Source organism: Quercus robur, chromosome 7 (assembly GCF_932294415.1).
Source record: "Quercus robur chromosome 7, dhQueRobu3.1, whole genome shotgun sequence".
NCBI lineage: Eukaryota > Viridiplantae > Streptophyta > Magnoliopsida > Fagales > Fagaceae > Quercus > Quercus robur.
Window position 1 is genome coordinate 16,124,149 of NC_065540.1, and position 11,695 is coordinate 16,135,843.

General features: G+C 32.1%; 1 pseudogene; it reads right to left on the minus strand.

Moving 5' to 3' along the window:
- Positions 1–696: 696 nt before the first annotated feature.
- Positions 697–1,434, minus strand: LOC126692498 (histone H3.2-like; annotated as a pseudogene).
- Positions 1,435–11,695: the final 10,261 nt, after the last annotated feature.

Below are 11,695 nucleotides of genomic sequence, written 5' to 3' on the forward strand. Positions count from 1 at the left end.
GGCTTTCGGCCTGGCTCGATCGATCGAAGCTTAGGCTCGACCGATCGAACGTTGGGCAGATTGCTTTTCTGCAGATTCATCCAACTCAGCCCTATGTGTTTAAAACGTTTTTAGGGTTTCTTATTTGTCCTAAGTATAAAAGGCAAACCCTAGCCACGTTTTAGTGTTGCTCATATTGCGGTTTGTGTAAATCTCTTATGAGATCTAGAGGAGCTTTCCTTTACACAAACTTAGGGTTTTCAAGGAAGAGACATTCTCTAAACCTTGATGATCAAAACAGTTGCTGCAATTAAAGATAAAAGAATACACAAGCGGGGGTGCTTGTAGCTGGAGGAATCCAAAGAAAGAAGGAGTCCGTGGATTTGGAGCTTTCACGTGGTTGTGTCAGTAAGTTCTACTGGTGGGTAGCATTAGGAAGTCGAGCGAGGGTGCTTGTAAGTCCTTTTGTATGAACTTCGATTCTTTCAAGATAGTGGATTCAAGTTTACCTTGAGGATAGTTAGGTCAAATCCTCCCCAGGTTTTTACCAGTTTGGTTTCTTGGGTGATCATATCGTGTGTTATTTATTTTCCGCTGCTTTGCATGATTTGATCTTTATTATTGTGATAACCTAGACTTGTTAATCTGACTAAGTAACAACTTGGCTAATTAACTAGGTTTAATAAATTGTTTAAGGGGTCTAAAAAACTGTCATAAACTTAGTAACCAATTCAATCTCTAGCAAACCCATAAACCCAGAATTTTTCTTCAGAAACAAACACACAAAAAAACCCCTCCCCTGATCCTCCTAGCGAGCTGAATATCCTTGGGCATGATGGTGACTCTTTTAGCATGAATAGCACAGAGATTGGTGTCCTCAAAGAGTCCCACAAGGTAAGCCTCAGTGGCCTCTTGTAGCGTAGCCACAGCGGAGCTCTGGAATCAGAGATTGATCTTGAAATCCTGAGTGATTTCACGAACCAAGCGTTGGAATGGGAGCTTTCGAATCAAGAGCTTGGTACTCTTCTGGTACTTTCGGATCTCACAGAGAGTAACGGTCCCTGGCATGAACCTGTGGGCCTTCTTCGCTCCTCCGGTGGCTGGAGTGGACTTCCGAGTAGCCTTGGTGGCCAACTGCTTCCTCGGTGCCTTGCCACCAGTGGATTTGCGAGTGGTTTGCTTGGTACGAGCCATTGGAGTTGGAGAATTAGGGTTAGGGTTTCGGAGATTGAAACTATGAATTGGATTTCTGATTTGAAATTTTGAGAATGTGTGAGAGAAATGGGATGGAGGGAGGGGATTTATACAAAGAGATTGAAATTTTGGGAGGTAGAGGAGGTCGATCGTGGACGTTGATTTGCAAAGAATTTTGGGCGATTGTTGTGTATAGAGTAAGCAAGATGTGGCTTCTAAAGCACGAACCAGTTGGGTTAGATTCAGAACGTGGAGTTGTTAGTTTTTATGGGTTTTTTTTTTTCTTTTTGTGTGTTTGATGGAGTAGATTTGGTTGCTGGAGATTGGTTTATTTCATGGATTAAGGAAGAACACGAAGAACAACTTCAGTTCTTACAAAAAAATAATGAAATTAAAAAAAAAAAAAAAAAAAAAATTTAATTTTTGTTTTTTAATTTATTTTCTTTTTTGGTTTAAATTGTCTGACCTGGTTTTTTTATAAAAAATTAAAATTCTAATGTGGCATATAAAAATGCTAGATAATATTTTAATCGCCACATCAGTGCCATGTCAGTTAATAGGGTGTTTCGTCTGCCACCTCAGCTTTTCTCATTAGTTGGCTGACAATAAGGACTTAAATGTCATGCATTAATTGGTTTAGGGATTAAAAGTAGTAAAAATAAAATGTAGGGACCAAAATGGAAAAAGTGCAAAATGTAGGGACTAAAAATATATTTATGCCTATCTTAATACTTGACATGGTCTTTGGAGCTAGATATTTAAGCCTACATATTTTTCACTTTTTCAGTTTTTTGACACTCTAAATTCACATTTAAAAAAAAAATGCATATGGCCATGGGTATTTAAATTTTATTAAAATAAATATTTAGACATTAATATTTTAGCATGTGAGAATGTTATCTTGATTAATTTGGTTTAAAATATAATGCCGATAGAGAGAATAATTGTCTTAATTTTCTTAATATCATGTAATCTAAAAAAATAAAATTCATGAAACAAGTATATAGCTCAACAAAACAATCAAAATATAAAGTTATTGGGATAATACAATAATACTACAAGGTTGATCAAATATAAAGTTTTTGCCTTAATCAAATTTCATCTTTCCAACTTTCACAGTTATCATCTGTATCATACAGATGTCACTGTGACCATGGCAACAAGATTTGTCAAGAAATACTAAAAGAGGCAACGGTAGTGCTGTATCATTGACTTTAGATCTTTCAATATTGCTTTTTTGGGAACTAGGGGAGTTCATTATTACTAAGATGAAATTACAATGTTACAGCGCGCAGTACCACTGTCTTCCACAATACAAGCCAAAATCATTAAAGCATCAACTATAGGGACTTCTTTAAGATGCCAAAATCTTCTTGTTGATCGGAGTTATGTCTTGCCAAAATATTTACACATGCACCAGTTTGATGGAGGTGGCTAAAACCCTACCTTCTTTTGTTTTTGATAAACACCGCTACTTTCTTTTGTTGAGTTTCATACACTTGATCACCAATTAGTATTGAATGTTATGGTTTGGAATTATTAGGTGTTTTGAGAGTATATAAATTTTAACTATTCATTGTTGCCTAAATAATAAACACATGTTATAGTGCATTTCCTATGGAGGCATTATATACAAAAATTGTTCTTAAGTCAACTTTGTCCCTTTAACAACCCTAAAGAAGTTGTTGCAATAACTATCCTAAATTTTTTTAGATATTGTTAAAACTTTCTTTGAGTGTGTGTTGGGGGAGGATTGAGGAAAAAGGGGGATGCATGACTACTTATATTTCCTTTCTCCTAACACATTTTTTTTCTCTACACTCCCACATTGATTTGTCACATTCTTCTATTCAATTAAAGTACAATTGTCTGCCTAACAAAATTATTATAGGTTGAGTTTGAATTTAAGGATTTGAAAAAACATATGTTAGTCTATGATGATGTAAATTTTAGAGAGATTTTAATCATGGAAAAAAAATTTGTAATAGTCATCTCAAATCCACATATTAATAAAACTCAATGTTTCATATACAATAATAAAAAATAAACTCTATCATTTCTTACATTCTTCAAGTCACTTAAATTGAAAACTGAAATTCAAATGCTTATCATGAAATTCCTTTATCCAAACAAACCAATCAACACTTTTTGAATTTATTACTCCTCCTCACAAGACCTAATTGGTACAAGGTAATTGTGGGGGGTAAAATCCGTCAGCTGATGTTGGGCCATAGTACATGTACCAAGCCCAACCACGATAAGAAGAAAAGGCATGGGCGTAGGATATCCCATCCAAACCATGATGGGCCGGGCCTGCTTAGGGGCGTCCGAGGAGGAGTACCTCCTCGGACTCGCCAAGTGAGTGTCCAATTCGCACTCCATACCTGGTGAAAGGTCACCCAATACGAAGGAATAGTGCGTGACGTTCAGGAAGGGGGGCAACCACAACTGCCGCATTAAATGCCAAGGAACTACTTTTCCAGCCGCATTAATGTGGAAGGGACAGGAACGCAGAATCATCTTGGCCAGTGCAACTCACAGAAAAGAGGAAGGATGACCTATGAGACAGGCACTCAAGTAGAGGGTCAGATGGTTGACAAGTGTAGGGTCATGATCTTAGGAAGGATGCTATATAAGAGAAGGAAATCCCCATGGAAAGGGGATCGCGAGCAGAAAGAAGAAAAAGAGAAAGGAGATAGAAGCAGAAAAAACAGCCCCAGGGACCGTTATTCCAAAAGTTTGAAGGAATATCCCTACGTCCAGCTGGTTGTATGGCTTGGTCATAACTACGTTTCCTCTGTCAAAGACCCAGTTCTGTAACCTACTCTCTACAAATTCATTGTTGAGGGACTTTTGGGCCAGAACCACCCGCCTGTTGGGCCTGAGCCCCAAAACCGCCCCCCTACAGTAATCAAATGATTTTTTTTTTCAATAATATTTTCTTTTGATTATTAATTTCTTATACCTAGCCACCCCCTATATCCTGACCAATAATCATAGAAAATTATACAATCTCTAATTATCTTACAATAAGTGCAAATAAAGTTGTTTTCTTAAATCAATGTGTTATGTTTTAGATTGAAAAATTTCATGATATTGTAATAAGTATCGAGTCTGCATAGTATTGTCAAATGTCCAAAATTAAAGGTACAAGATGTAGCTCAAAGAAGACGGAAAAAATGGGCTTTTGCCCTTTTCAGGAAAATTAATTAGCTTTATACCATCTTTCCCAAATTAAATAGGGAAATACCCCTCTTTTAAAACTCGATTTATGATAAATCGAGTTAGGCCCTATAGTAGCGTTTTAAGGAGCCTATAGTGACGTTTTTTAACTCGACCTCAATGAAATCGAGTTATAGGTAAAAAAAATTGCCTATAACTCGATTATATTGAAGTTGAGTTAAAAAACGTTACTATAGGTCTTAAAAACGTCACTATAAGCTCATTAAAACGCCACTATAGAGCTTTAGAATTTTTTTTTTCTAACTCGATTTATTCAGAAATTTTTTTTTCTAACTCAATTTATCATAAATCGAGTTTTAAAAGAGGGGCATTTCCTTATTTAGTTTGGGAAAGGGGGTATAAAGCTAATTAATTTGCTCGAAAAGGGCAAAAGCCCATTTTGTCCCAAAGAAGACTTTCAATCAAGATTTCAACTGCCTTTCAATTGCTTCTCAATCAATTGAAATAGGATTTTTTTTTTTATTGAAGTCGGCTGCCTAAGTTTTCATGTCCGACATGCACAATATGTTAAAAAACACTTTATTAACAAGTCTTCACAAGGTTTGAGAGGTCACAATCGTGCAATTTATAGAGAGAATCAAAACCTAGAGTTCAATCAACCCTTGAGGTCAAGAGGTGAATTTTCACAATAGTATTGCCGCCTAGGTGATCAAGAGTTGAAGTCATAGAACTAATCAATCTAGTGTATCACAACAGTATTTAAATTTTCAATGAGGTTCCTTCAAGTCAATTAGATGTTTTAGTCATGAACTTGGACAAGTTGTTCATGAAGGGGTACATGTAAAAGAGTTCAGAAGTTTTGAAGGTATTGTGGGTCACATTAGCAAGTTTAACTACTTGGTAGTGTCCAGGGTCAAAAGTTTGAATTAGATTGTAACTTCTCTTCCTATAGTGAATTTCCTTAATTGGGCTAGGTTATTCTCAAATTGTTTTTGCTTTTTTAGTTTTTTTTTTTCTTCTTCTTCATTGGTTTTTCACTTTGTTACCAAATATGTGGGAAAAAATTGGCCTTTGCCCTTTTAAAAAAAACAATCTAGCATTTTGCCCCATTTCTAAAACTAATTAGGAAAATGCCCCTCTTATGAAACTCGATTTTCTGAAAATCGAGTTAAGCCCTATAGTGGTGTTTTTAAGGAGCTTATAGTGACGTTTTAAGGACATATAGTGGCATTTTGTAATTCGAGCTTTTTGAACTTGAGTTATAGGTAAAACAAAGAAAAAAAATTGCATGTAACTCGACTTCATGGAGATCGAGTTACAAAACGCCATTATAGGTCCTTAAAACGTCACTATAGGCTCCTTAAAACACCACTATAGGGCTCTAGAATTTTTTTTGTTTTAATTTTTATAACTCGATTTTGAGAAAATTGAGTTTCAAAAGAGGGGCATTTCCCTAATTAGTTTGGGAAAGAGAGCAAAATGTTGGATTTTTTTTTTTGAAAGTGGCATTTGCCCATTTTCTCCCAAATATGTGTGTGTATTGTTTATTATTTTATTTTTATTTGGTATTTGTTTGGCTGAGATTCGCTAATTTAAATTGTAATTACTTCATTGGCTTAATTTAGTAAAAATTAATTAATCCTTTACATAATTAACAAAGGGATCTATACAGAAAATTTCACAATGACCTCATAACTTGGAGTTTTCCTTTTTTTTCAATAAACAAAATTTGTGATTGAAAGGATAATAATTGAAAAGATTCTTTTACTCTCTCCTTATTTTAAGACAAGAGAAGCATCTATGACCTCCACAAAGGGAAGTGGAGTTGGAAAGAGACATAGGGGAAGTGGGTCTAGTAAAAACGACAATCAATACAATCATGAAGTTCTTAAAACCTTACGCATCACTCTCTTGAACAACAATATATGAAGGTGAAGAAAGAATCAAAAGCTACAAGAAAATGCATGAGCCACAAAACCTTGGACACCTAGCTCCTAGCTTGTGCTTCACTGCTTTGTATGCCCCACTGCTCTCCTAGGGACCTTGCAGCAAATATATATATATATATATATATATATTTTGAAGCATCCAATCCAAACAACTTTAACACTTGTTAGGAATTCGTTGAAAGAATGGCATTTTTCCACTGATTAGATGTTGAGGGAAAGTCTAAGTTACACTTAGGGTGGTTTAAAATGCTTGTGGACGTAAAATAGTAGAATTAATTCAACTTTTTTTAGTTGGTCTCATCAATGCTTTTATGACTGAAGATTGTGAAGGATTTCATTTTACGTTATTCAATTTTATAAAACTCAAATCAAATTAAAAAAATTCGAGACTCATAATCATAGAAAATTAAGCATAACAATATGATAAAGTGCCTTGTGACTTCTCCAGTGAAAGAGAACTTGGGTCCAATACAATAAAACACACACACACACCAACAATTTGATCTGTCTCTTACTAAAGCTCCAATGTTAAATAACATAGTTGGTAGCGTAAGATTTTGAGGAACACAACCAACACATATGCTATACCTGAATAAACTACGAACAACACATGCACGTGCTTACACATGCAGGGCACATGGCCTATATAAGTTTTCATTTTTATGCTCATTTTTTTCAAGACAACTCTTTATGGGATATATTACTCTAATCTTATCTTTAGAAAAAATGAGATATATGATTTTGTCTAATGTTAATATTTATAATGAACGTCCATCTGTCATGAATCATGTTTAAAACGGTACACTTTACTTCAAATAAAAATAAAATGCAAATCCAATACAAATAAAACGTACCAAGATTCTCAACTAAAAATGAGTATAACATGCTATTGACCGAATCACATTTAACTCGTTTTAATTTAAGAAATTGAAAAAAAAAAGAAAAAAGAAAGCAATAGGTTCTCATTTTCATGCTCCATTTTTTCAAGACAACTCTTGATAGGATATGTTACTCTAATCTTATCTTTAGAAAAAATGAGATATGAGATTTTGTCTAATGTTAATATTTATAATAAACGTTCGTCCATAATGAATCATGTTTAAAACAGTACACTTTACTTCAAATTAAAATAAGATATAAATTTAACAAAAATAAAATATATCAAGATTCTCAATTAAAAATGAGTATAATATGCTATTACCCGACTCATATTTAACTCGTTTTAATTTAAGAAATTGAAAAAAAAAAAAAAATGAAAGCTAAATTCTTAGTAGGCAGAACTTCATATTAAAGGGATTAACTTCTTCCACCTCTTCATCTTTGTCTTCTTCTATTCAGCATGTTTGTTTAGGAAAAAAAAATAAAAATCAAATTGTCGTAAAATTTCAGACAACAACATTTGTGATTAAGACACATTAACATGCATTTTCTGTACCAGCAGCCATTCATGGATAATAAGGACAGTCGGAAATGAGAACCAGATTTTTTTTTGACACTCTTGTGCCACAGGTGACAGGTTCAGAGTTGTAGGATTCATAACCTGTCAATTTCTCAGTGGTTATACACTTATGATACAAATCCTGATATGTGCAAAAATATATTATATATTATATATTCCCTTTGGTTTTTCCTTTTCACTTTCGCTGATAATGATGAAAAGATCCAACGGACAATATGGAACTCTCTTTGAGAATCATATACTACATCAGTTTTGTACGGCCTTTAACAGTTGTACTAGCCTTGAAGTTTGCATAAACCTAGACCATCTAATACCGCAAGAATATGAACAAGGCTAACACATACTAGGCTGTTGAATAAGAGGCATCAAGATGCTCGTGACATGTACACGTACGAAGTACATTCACTATATTTTCCACCCCTAGTAAATGGACAAATTATCATAAAAAATTTTAGTAACAAAAATTATATCACAATTATTTATAGTAGATTCTAGTTTGTTTAATTTGTAAAATTTTTTATTATTAAATAAAAAATTTGAGTTTTATCCCCGCAAAAAAAAAAAAAGATACAATTATTTATTTATCTGATTATAAGTAGTGAAGAAAAAGTGATTAACTTATGTAAAATTAACAAACAGCTAATTATAGTTTGTCATGTAAAATAATTGTGACAAAAATCATAACCTCTCCTATATTTACACAGCTACCAAAACTTACATGGTAGAATCACAACCTCTCTCATGTTTAACCTCACTTGAACTCATCACAATAAAAATTGGAGGGATCCGTGTGAAATTTTCTATCAAATATTTGATATTTTAGACTTTTTGATTTATTATCTACCATTAACAAATTGTCATCTTAAACAACTATAAAATGTACTTTGAAAAGTGTTGTGTATAGGTCTATTTGCAAAGGAATTTGGCCATACCATCCATGGCACTAATTAAGATGCCAAACTCAACAAATTTGGCAGTTATAGCAATAGATGGAGCCTATAATTTAGATCTTAAATTTAATACCTACTTTGAATTTGGCCATACCGTCCATGGCACTAATTAAGATGCCAAACTCAACAAATTTGGCAGTTATAGCAATAAATGGAGCCTATAACTTAGATCTTAAATTTAATACTTACTTTGTTTTATGCATCAACAGTGATGAGTGTGACAATGACAAGGCTGCGCATTCTTAGTGTGATGGTTACTCCACAAGTATAAATGCTTATGGGGTATGAGGGTAAGAGTCAGAGTTCAAATCTTCAGAAGGGAGCTCCACACACATATACACTTAAATTAGGTTAAAGTAGAAATTCTATCTTGTAAAAAAAAGAAAAAAAAAAAGAAAAAAAAAGAAAAAGAAAGAGAGGACAATGACAAGTTTTCCTCTTTGTTAAGTAATAGTAATTTTTTTTTCGTAATATTAAAGTATGAGCTAGAGCCCCTGGGTTCTAGAAAAGGTTCCAAATAGTGCATGCTAAAAAAGTTTCTTCAACAGATATTGAGAGGTCAGGGATTCAAGGGTCTGAATTGATATTGTATCCAGTTGGATCTAGTGTACTTAATTGTACTTTATGATTATACAGGGTATTATTAGTTCTAGACTCTACTATATAGACTCATAGCCAAAAAAAAAAGGTGCTCTATAGAGTATAGACCTCCTCTAAGATCAAATATATATAGGCTTCATCTTTACATGTTTTTTTTTTTTTTTTTTTTTTTGAGAAAATTTTACATGGTATGTTATTTAGAATATTATACTTCTTTTTTTTTGCTGAGATTAGAATATTATACTTTAGTTTCAATAGTATGCGTGACTAAACGCATCTTCAATAACTTAGGTAAAAGCAAAATAATCTCTATAATATATAGAGAATGAGACTCAAAAAATGATTTTTAATGGATTCTTTAAATCATGATTTTTTTTTTGGCTCATGAACAGTAGCTCATCAAATCTGATGGGCTACTGTACATTAACAAAAGAATAAAACTAAATAAAAAATTAGCAAAGAAATGAGTAGGGATGGGGTATGGGAATATGTGTGTTAAAAAATGAATAAATAATGAATGAAGAAATAATATTTAAATGAGATAGAGAAAGGATAGAGAATTTGTTGGAAGATATATTTGTAAAATTAGGTAGGTAAAAGATAAATGTCACTGTTCACTGTCCAAACAGTACAAAAATATAGATAAGCTCCTGGAGATGCTCTAAGATACCATATAGTGAAGAGGATGATGATGGTTTTGAAAGACTATTTTTCCCCCTCTTGCATTAATGATTAATAACATCACTTTTTATTTTATAACAATATATAATCTCAAAAATTATATATATTTTTTCCTTTTTAGGAAAATTATATAAAAGACCTAACATCTATACCATATTTTAAATTAGGTTATATATTTTAATTTTGTCAACTAAAGTTTCAAACTTATAAAACCATTTCAATTTCAAGTGCCCGTCTATTTCTATCATTCAAGGTAGTAATATATGGAATGAAGCAAAAAGGGAAACCGTTGATAAAACTTCATGTTTGACCTACGTAACTAGGTTCAATTTTCTTGCAATCACTTTTTTACTAAGAGCATGTTTGGTAGACTGTAATAAGTGTTGTACTGTAATAGTTATTCATATAGTTTAGTTATTCTTTAGGGCATGTTTGGTAGACTGTAATAGGTGCTGTAATGTAATAGTTATTCCTATGGTTTAATTATTCTTTAGTTTGGTTATGTTTTTATTACAAGGAATAGTCATTCCTTATGAATAACTATTCTTCAAAATGAGAAATAATTATTCCTCTATAAAAGGTTGTATTAGCTATTCCTTAGTAAGTGCAATAATTTCAAAACTTAATATATTTCCAAATAAACAAACTTTCCATATACATCTAACAATTATAAAAGTAAAAAATCATAAAAAATAACACACATCACTCTTAAATTTAAAAATAACAATTTTTAAGGAGATATAATTGTATGAGTAAGATATTTCCTAAAATAAATGTTAAGTTTTATTTTAATGTTATAACTCACAACCAAACTAATGAATATGTTTAGTTATTACATTACAACACACTTTATTACTAGTAATAAAGATTACAATTCCTGTCGTAATCTTGATTTAGTATACCAAACGTACCCTTAGTTTGGTTATGTTTTTATTACAAGGAATAGTCATTCCTTATGAATAGCTATTCTTCAAAATAAGTAATAACTATTCCTCTTTAAAAGGTTGTATTAGCTATTCCTTAATAAGTGCAATAATTTCAAAATTTAATATATTTCTAAATAAACAAACTTTCCATATACATCTAACAATTATAAAAGTAAAAAATCATAAAAAATAACATACATCACTCTTAAATTTAAAAATAACAATTTTTAAGGAGATATAATTGTATGAGTAAGATATTTCCTAAAATAAATGTTAAGTTTCATTCTAATGTTATAACTCACAACCAAACTAATGAATAAGTTTAGTTATTACATTACAAGACATTTTATTCCTAGTGATAAAAATTACAATTTCTGTCGTAATTTCCATTCAGTGAACCAAACGTACCCTAAGTTAAGCTTTCTTTCTCTAACCGTAACTTTCTCTCTCAATCCTCTTTGCTCACTGGGTTCCAAATTGATTATGCGCAAGCCCTAGGTAAAACATAAGATTTAATAAATAGTTTACTTTTTTTTTTCACCCAAAATAATTAAATGAATAACAAAGATAGACAAAGGCTTCACATTGAAATGATTTCATAAAATTTAAAACTTTAATTGATATACAATTAAAAAAAAAAAGACCTTGACCTAATCTACAAGATGGTATAAACTTAAGGTTTTTTTTTTACATAATATTCCCATCAAAATTTGAAATGTTTTGCATCACTAAACTTATTATCTTAATCAGCAACAGACTAGCATTAGTGAAGTG